The 9898-nt window shown below is 38.4% G+C and overlaps 1 protein-coding gene across 1 annotated transcript in view; it reads right to left on the reverse strand.

Annotated features, from left to right (window-relative positions):
• The window catches only part of Pdzrn3 (PDZ domain containing ring finger 3), a 242364-nt gene that overhangs the window by 147389 nt on the left and 85077 nt on the right, over nucleotides 1-9898 (reverse strand). The gene's annotated exons all lie outside the window — the stretch shown is intronic.

A 9898-nucleotide genomic window follows, 5' to 3' on the forward strand; every position in this document is an offset into this window, starting at 1 on the left:
TTAAATAAATAATAATTTTTAAAAGGCAAAACCAGAAACAAAACCTTTTAGAAGCCTTTAATTCGGGGATCTTCCTTATGTCCACAGGCTTCTCATGCAACACGTTGATTTTAATCTGATTATTTCAAGATCAAAGAGAGAAAAAAAGGTTCAACATCAAATGAACTAGAAAAGAAGCATTCTACAAAAGAAGTCTAATAAGCTCATCTAGAAATCTCTCTTAATTAAGTTAACTTACTCAAGTTTCCATATTCCTTAATGCATATTTTTTTGGCAAAAATTAAAACAAAAGCAACTGAATCCAAAATTAGTACACAAGCCCATTTTTATTTTTACTTGCTTTCATTTCACACCCATAATTGAACTACTTTGAAGAAGACAACTCCCACCTCTTTCCTCTTGTTCTAACCTTTTCAAAAACAAACTCAATTATTTATAGAGCTGCAGATCTATAGAAATTTTTAGTTGTGTGCCAATTTATTCCATATTTTCAAGTCCAAATACAGTAACTGAAAAATTCTATCCATACCTTACTATAAACCTAAAGGGCATTTCTTTTTATTTAAAAAACAAAAACCAATGATGTGGAGCCGCCTTCCTGTGAACATTGTGTCATAAGAGTGGCCTCCTGGAATTGTTTGGGTGACATATTCCATATAGCAGACAGAAAATCCACTGTGTGTCCACAGAAAACACCATTTTTGTGAAGGCATTCAGCTATTTCTACACGAGGAAAAAGAGGCCTTTACAGAAGTATAAAACACAACGTAAAAAACACTTTCAGAAAAAGTCAAACAAATCAGGTATGGAAGGTATTACTAGGTGGTTTGCTCAGTACTTTCTGTTCCTTTAGGCTTGGACACCCTTTATCACACATTACCCGCTCCCCTGACCCTGCATGCAGGTCTCCACTTCAGTGAGGCTAAGTTGACCACTCTACACTAAACTGCACACCCATTTACCTGTATCATATCCCTTAGCATCCCCTTATAACTTGTATATAGATTCTGTGGATTATTTTCTATTCATCCCCCCACTAAAATGGCATGGTCACAAGGACTGTACTTTTGTCTTTTTAGCAATGCCAAGTATCCAGCATCTAACAATTAATTGAAATATTTGTTGAATAAGTTAATATAAAAATGAAAAAAAGATAGATCATCAACTATCTATCATACCCACTAGAATGTACATGCCTCAAAATAGGGCTCCTACTTGTCTTCGTCTCCTTGCAGCCTTCCAGTACCTATCATAATACCTGGCATGTCATGATGAATGACTGAATGAGTGCATGGATAACTGACACTGTTTATTCTGAAGCTGTGTTAATTCCACCAGCAAGGCTATACTATTCTTTTGTTTAAACAAGATTTCAGTGGGAATATACTGTATTACAATGGAATAGTATTCAGCTTTAAAAAGAGGGGAAATCCAACCATTTGTGACAACTTGCATAAATCTGGAGGACAGTATAAGAGAAATAAACCAGGCACAGTAAGACAAATATTGCATGATCTTACTTAAATGTAGAATCAAATAAAGTTGAACATGTAGAAGTAGAGAGCAGAACAATGGTTGCCAGGAGATAGAAGAGTGTGGGGAAAGCCAAGGCCTTAGGAAAAATAAAAGCAGACACCCATCCACTTAGCTGGCTTTCTGCGGGGAGAGTATCTTGTGAAAGTTTCACCTGCCAGTTCACATAGGCAGACTGCAGTATGAAAACAAGTCAAGTTCCACATAGATCCATAATTATAGTAATTGCATCTTACAACCCACATTTCCTAAACTGTCATTCTCTGGCCCTCTGTTGTTACATAAGGTGTAGACCCAGCACATAATACACACCTTGAAAGTGATGACAGAACAGTGTTTATTACGCACCCACATGTGTAAGATATTGCACAAACAGGCCAAGCAGACTTCAGCTATGCCCTGAAGTAACTTGGCTTAGGATTTAACTGTAGATAAAGGGAGAGTTTACAAGGATATAAATTCGGGGTTTCTCCATAATTATACAGTATATAACTCCAATGTAAAACTAAAATATGATCTTAACAAGTCTGCTTAACAACACATAGATACATATTTAATTAATGTGATTGAGATAAAATAGCAACAAAAATTCTGAAGAATATAACTAGTTTCATTTGGGGGGGACCACAACTCTTGCTCATAGTAATAAACACAACAGTCTATGCCACCATACTCCACAGTGAGCCATTTGTGCCCAATCTTGGCATCTGCTACTTTTAATGATTCCCAGACACCAACTGTGTACCCTAGAGATGTTGAAAGTTTCATTAAATTGAACCAATTAATAAAATATCAAGAACAGGCCTTGGGATTCCAGGGCTGTACTCCTGGTGCTCTTGGAGTCCTTGAAGATTGCCTGCAGCAGTGCAGACTGGATGCAAATGTAGCAGAGGTTTCCATGGTGGGCTCTCCAGCAGCAAACCCAGTGGTGGTCCAGGGCCTGCCCTACATCCAGCCATCACTCGTACCAGGGCAGACACCCTGAGGATGTGGCTTTGCTGGCATGACAGGTATGTGTGCCATTTCAGAGCATCTGTCATGCCTACTGAAAAAATACGCAGAGGAACATATGAAAGCTGTGGTCCATTGTGAAGACTTCCAGCTGCTTCTAATCCTGAGCATCGAGAACTTATTTTAAGAGACAAAGACTTCTTTAAACCAATATCCATAATTTACAGACTGCAAGGAAGGCCCTGTGTCTAGCACGCCACACATGTTCATCAGCTGTCCTTGCTCTTAAATCTCCCATGGTGGCAGGTTGCTACCAAGGGGAACAGGTTTTCCACAATCAAGAACCATTGCATCAGAGATGAGAAAGGAGGAAATCTGAGTATGGCCAAGTGATTCTACTTCTGTAGGGGTGGAAGACTTACAGACCTGACTGGGGTGGGAGACACAGGGCCTGGATCACTATAGGGGGCACACTGTTTGTGGAGAATCCTCCTATATGGCAAGTCACTTGCACTGCTCACCATTCGGAACCTCTGGCGAGGCCTGCTACTATTGGTGCTCAATCTGCTAACCATATCTGAGAGTCCCAGCTGAGATCACTCTGTCTCTGCCCTCAGCACAGCAGCAAAGGTAGAGATGGCCTCTGCTCACTGATGTGACTCTGAGTCCAACTGTGCCTTTCAGTCTTTCTTGGAGTTGACTGGGGTAGAGGTCACAGAGTTCTGGCCAACACAAGGCATGGAGAGCTGATGTGCACCCTTCTGAGCCTGGCTTGTGGCCTCCCTCCTGGGCACTGGATGCTCACTCTCTTCCCAAGTGGAGAGATACAGGAGTCCCAGAGAAGTTGGGGCCATAAATGGGATGAGGCCAGTTCCTGCATGGTGACAAAGAACAGACCCCACCCCCTCCACAGTTGCCAAACTGCACTTGGCCCTTGACTTCAATGAATAATAAATATTTATTGTGTTAAGCTTCTGAAGTTTCACAGTGGTGAATTTGCTTTACTAGACCAGATGGTTTAAACCTATGAGACCACACTATCTAATATTTTGAAATATGTTGAGACTTGGCATCAATAAACCCCAAGCAATACTCTTAACATTGCGCCTCTTATGGGATGCTTTGGAATCATGAACAATACTAGTTAACAAATGGCCAATAAGACAATTGCTCTCACTTTACAAAAGAAGAGGAGGTCTTTCATCCTGGTATCAGCACCTAAATTTACTATTGTAATGGGGATTTCTAGACCAAAATGATTCTTCAATGCTCTATCAGATCTAAGTAGGCCTGGTCATGAAATCCACAGGGTACATTTACAACTGGAAACGCAAATGTGTTCATATATCTGGGGCCTGGGCCACTAGCTGAAGATCTGAGATGCCCAGAGATGCCTTCTGTTTTAGTTTTCCACCTTTATTTTACACTTCACTTTTTTAGGGGTCTTGCATCTGTTTTGCAGCAGCCACAAAAGACATCCTCTAATTGCTTCTGAATGGAAAGCAGAGACTTTTAATTTTCTTGCACAGGACATGCACACACTCCACACATTCAAGTACAATGTGGTTGTCTCATTTTCTGTAAATACTGTACTTTTTCTCATTGGCAAACAAGAGCCTTTTCAAGTCAAAATAATACTCCTAAAAAAAGGCAATGCAGTTTTTTTGAAGGTTTGAAAAACTGAGCTTATCCAGAGCACCAGGGACACCAATTATACGTATTTACCTGATGTACTCTTGTAGGACACATAATTCACAAATTGCAGACCTCCTCTTATGCTGTGTACTGTGCATTTAAAAATGTATTTATTATGTGGAGTTCTTTCTTTTGTGGTTTCTTGAAGCCGCTCCTCATTCAGAGCAGTTTCCTGGCCTTTCCTTACATCAGGCAATGCAGTTAACCTTCACCAACCCAGAGCACTTAAGAGTTGTGCAGGCCCTGTTTTGCATCCATTTTTTCTCCTGCATAGAACATTTGATTTTTCATCTGGTTTTAATTTTATACAATGATGTAGGTAAAGGCAAACCCAAAGGCTTGGTAATTACGCCCTCATGGCAGTTTGACGGATGCACAGGAGATGTTTACTAATTACAGTGATGTGATGGCCCTCCTCCTCAGAAGGCTGCAGCATGTGGAGGTGTCTCTTTTGTTCCTTAATCTTTTTTTTCCTTTTTCTTTTTTCTGTTTTTTTTAGTGGTACTGGGAATTTAGTGCAGGGCCTTGAGCATACTATGCAAGCACTCTACCACTGAGCTACGTCCTAGCCGTGTTTCTTACCTGGTTGCTTCCAAAAAGAGATACATTGACCAAACTGCTTTCATACCATAATCTATATAACCTTAAATGTTAACTTTTTAGAGGCAGCTCCATGGGCTTTGACAATAATAATACACAGCATTATTCCCCCTTAAATGAGGCACAAAAAGCTGTCCCTATCCTTCAAGACTGATAACAGACCTGTGTTTCCCCACGAGCCGGCTTCACTAACTTCACATTTAGTAAACACTAGACTCCTCAAACCTCAAAGCTGCCTCCATTCACGTCTTTATAGTACAAGTTACCCTTTTACTTTTCTAATTTTGAATCACAATATGTTCCCAGGGGAAGACAAGTCAGCTTTTAAAGCACTTTCAATCAAACAGTCAGTTTTAGATACTTATAGAAGTCCCTAGAGAGTCTGTCGGAAGTGAGGCTGTGGAGTTAAAAATGCCCATACGTCCTCTGCCCCACCTTTCCCCAAGGCGTGGGATCTATTTCTTCACTGCAGATCTGGGACAGCCTCATAAGTAATGGAGACCAACAGAATCTGAGGGAGGCCTCAAGGCCCTTGCTACTTCTGCTCTTATCCTCTTGATGCTCTGGAAGTGCCATATCAAGAAGGCTGTATGAGCCTCCTGAGCAGTAAGGACCACACAGACCAAGGGACCCTAACACCCAGCACCAACTCTGGCACAGGGGTTAGGCCACTGGATAATCCAGCCATCTAGGCAGTTGCATAAAGGAGCCCAGGAAGTCTACCAGAAAACCAACCTAAGGAATCTTAGGTTATTCACAAGAAGGAAAACCTCATGGGCGTTTTAAGCAACAAAGTTGGGATGGTTTGTTATACAAAGCAGACAAGCAAAACAATGGTGAAAAGAAAAAAAGGAACCCAGAATTGTCCCTGATGGGAAGGTTTACACATTGCCAGGTATTAGCTATAATGACAAAGAAGTCCTTTAAAGATCAATTTTAAAAGCAAATCAATGAGTAAATTGTGGTGAGCACAAATATACTTTTATAAAATGAATGGGAAAATATGTTGAAATGCTACATGCATAAACAATTAGGTTCAGGATAAAACTTCCTGTAACTTATTTGATTCAAGAATATTGTGCTTTTTACCAACTTAGACAAAAATGAGCCTGGTAGGTGCTGAAAACTGTTGGACAGAAAAAGGTAGCTCTCAGAGATAACAAAGATTCTGGTATTAAACATGTAAGGAAAGATAAAATGCTTTGTGACATATAACTAAAAAGGTGCTATTTCTAATTTGACATATTATTTTATATAATTTATCTGTGATCCTAAATATATACCGATGAAAAACTTCTGGGAATTGATATTTGATCATTTTGTCTGCACCTATATAAGTTACACATTCAGGTTGACTCCCCCAAAACAAACAAACAACAACAACAAAAAACGCTTGAGTTTCAATTTCTTTGGAAAAATGAGTAAGGAGGAGTCTTGTATATTCTATATATGGACATATATGGTATTATATAAAATGACAAAGCCCAAAGTCTAATAAATGTAATTCATTACTGGAAATTATAATTTAGCATTAAATTACTCTATGGAGGTAGACAAAACTTATTTTCCCAGGCACAACTGTAGTTAACTAAATTACCTGAGATGCCTGACAATTCTCAAAATATGTCTTACTGTTACAAGAGATAAAAGGAGTGAAATATTCAAATGTATGGTAAAACTTCTTGAGAAGCAAAGAAGTTAGGAGGACTTGTGGAGATCTTTTACTTCCATTTTGGAAGGTTAATAAGGAACTTAAGTGTTAGTAAAAATGTTACCTAACTTGATGAAAATAGGTTCTACATGGCTTTTTAGGCATCTAGGCATGACTCATTTGTGGTACAGTATATACATTTTAAAAAACTACCAAAAGTGCTCACTTTGGCAGCACATATACTAAAAAAAACTTTACCAGAACCTAATTTGAAAAATATTTTTCTTCTATCAAAATCACAAATATTCACTGTTGATGTTACAGAAAATTTAAGACTATGAAGAAAATATAATCTCTCCTAAATATACCACTTAATTATGTTCAATGTAGCTAACATTTATTGAGCACTCACTGTGGGTCAGACATTGGTCTGAATTCTTTACATGTATTAATTCATTTCATCAATCCAAGCCTATTAGTGATACACTATAATTAGACCTTGTTTACACATGAGGAAACTGAAATAGAGAGAGGTTAATAACTTTGTTACGTGGTCCAACTGCCAGATGGGGATAACTGGGCTTTCTGGCTTGAATGCAAATTCTAAATCACTACATACACTATGGCCAGTTGGCTGGCATTCTCCTCCTTCCTTCCAGTCTTTTTTCTACATTGTATATGCAATATACACATGCTGAACTTACACCAAGATTTTTTAAGGTATCTAATAATTATAATTATAATAATAATATAATAATAATTATTATTATAGCAAAGTCTCACATTTGCCACCAAGTCTTTCTAGGTGTCTCCAGCTCCATATTCATTTCACCTAAGTGGGTACTGTAGCAATTTCAAAATTAACATAAACTCAATCTGTGTCACAGGTCACTGAGAGTAGAGATCATGATTCATTTTATTTTCATCTCCAAATTTTCTGATACCATCTAAATGTTGGCAAATACTAGAAAACACTTGGGTGTTTGACTTACTTTCATTTCAGCACTGTGGTGAGATAAAAGGTAGTGTCTGAGTACCTAATATTCAAATAACCTTTGGAAATAATCTAGACCCTGAGCTACTGATAAAAGAGATGTCATCAGAAATGCAAGAAGAGAAAGAAAATTAGAATAATCTGGAGTATTTTTCTGGAGAGAGAGTCAGTGAGTCAATGTTGGGATAGGTCTTTACAGTCTTATAAAAAATCTAAGAAGAAAGTGTTTGTAAATAGATTTCACACATTGATAGTATTAATTATGGTCAAAGTAATACAAAACCAAAAGAGTATTTTACAGGTCTCTTCAATCTTAAGCATTTCCAACACCTGCAAAGTTAAAATTGTGCCACAGTGAATGACATTTTCTGCTGCGCACAAGTGTCCGGTACTTTTGGACACTCCCAGCTCTGTCTTTGGATTCATATTTTATTTGAACAAATGCAAAGACACACAGCTCACATCCTGCCTTCTTTAAGAAGGTAAAGATGACATCCAGAAAGAAACTCTAAGATCTGACTTTTTTTATTCCCAGGCATCAGTATCAACAGTGCGTCGAGGTCAAACAGCACTCAGAGCAAGGATGTGATTTCAAAATGCAAGCAAAGCAAGTCCAGAGTCCTGCAACTTAAAGGCCAGCACCTGGGTATGTGCACCCAGCCTGTGGCATCTCCTGAGAGCCTGCAGAAGAACTGCTTTGTGCACATACCCTGGCCCAGGTCCTAAGCTGAACTGTAAGGGCAGTGCTTGCAATGAGGTACAGGTAGCACCTGAGAGATGAGAGCTCCCTCTTGAAGAAATTACACAAAATTGAGTCTTGCATTGAACACAAAAAGGATCACATCTAGACTTTAAGAATAGTCTTACAAATTTACCATGGAAGAATTCGTTTTTATATACACATGTACATATACTTATATGCACACATGAACATGTATACTGTGTATGTATATGCTTGTATGTATGTATGTTCTAGTCTTAACTGGCATTTCTAACAGGTAAAGGACTTGGTATTGCCTTTTAGCTTTTTACCTTTCCCAGGTTATTTCCAGGGAAAGCTCTAAATGCAGTTGGCACTGACAGATTCCACAGCATGTTTGATAACACTGGACCAACAATTTAAATAGAAACAAGTACACTGCAGGGAGTGAGAACAGCAAAGTTGATCCTGGGGGCTTTAACACAGGAGATCAGGCACCTGGACATCAAAAGGAGACTATTAAAAATGACTACAGACTACTAAGTCCACTGAATGGAAAGAACATTTACCTGCCTAGCTCAGCTGTTATCAAAATAGATACATGTTCATTATCTAAAAATTACAGAATGAAACATGTAACAAACTAAAGTTTTCCAAGTTTACCTCCTCCTGCAGTTAACCTTTAGCATATTTCTTTCATTTGTTATTCTATGCACTATCTCCATCTGTATTATTAGTATTTTATACAGAATATACATAGTATTTTTATGGTTTTTTTCTATCAGTTCATTTTGAACTTTTACATGCATTTGGGGATTTTCCTACTACACTTTTCAAGAGTCTGTATTTTTCCATTTTATAAAGGTATAATTGACAAATAACTATATATGTGTAAAACTTGATGTTATATTTCAGGTATACATTAGGAAATCACCACATTCAAGCTAATTAATATATCCATCACCTTACAAAGTTACTGTTTTTTTTCTGATATTACGTATATTCAAACTGTAAATACCGAGAGCTACCTCAGAGAAAGACTCAGGACACTATGGCTCCACAGTGCTACTGTATTTAGTTTCAGTGAATTTTTCCTCTGACTACCTTGACTTTCCACTATCTAGGTTTTGTCTTCTGGCTTTCTGTTTTTCTTATTTAACTGAGAATACAGAGTTGGTTGTTGTTTTGGCACTTAAAGAGTGCAAGAAAATGCTGTAAAACACATGTACTTTTTTTCTGAAGAGGAAGGAACTATCTGTTGACACTCTTAATAAAAGCATTTTCTGAGGAGCTTATTTTGTGCCAGTCATTGCCCGGTGGGTCATTTCTTCACAGATTTCACAATGTGCATGAGATCTGATATAAAAACCAAACCCAACATTGTGCCTCCACATCAATCTCCACAGCCATATCTTCCATCTCCACACACATGCACAGATGTACAAATATAAAGGGAAAAATCTTGTGAAGGAAGAAATAAGAGAGAAAAAGCCCGCTTAGATTATCCTGCTCATTTTATGGCATGCTGACCTGCACTGATATTTAATAGCATGAGCCAACCTAACAGCTCACCTTTACTGAGCCCTAGTGGGTGCCCAACACCTCCTGGATTCTGTCAGCCAAGACTGAGTGGCTGTGTTCCTGACTGACCTCTTGTACCTTTCTTAAAACCTCAAGAAGTAACAATAAGGGCAATTTCTTTCCTGCAAAGGTCATAATCCTAGGATTCTAGGGTTGCATGAGCCCCTTGGGGAAGGGAAGATCACACTGAGAG

The sequence above is a fragment of the Heterocephalus glaber genome, unplaced genomic scaffold, assembly GCF_053883595.1.
Source record: "Heterocephalus glaber isolate CG9 unplaced genomic scaffold, H.glaber_assembly_v1.0 deba00001472, whole genome shotgun sequence".
In the NCBI taxonomy this organism is placed as follows: Eukaryota; Metazoa; Chordata; class Mammalia; order Rodentia; family Bathyergidae; genus Heterocephalus; species Heterocephalus glaber.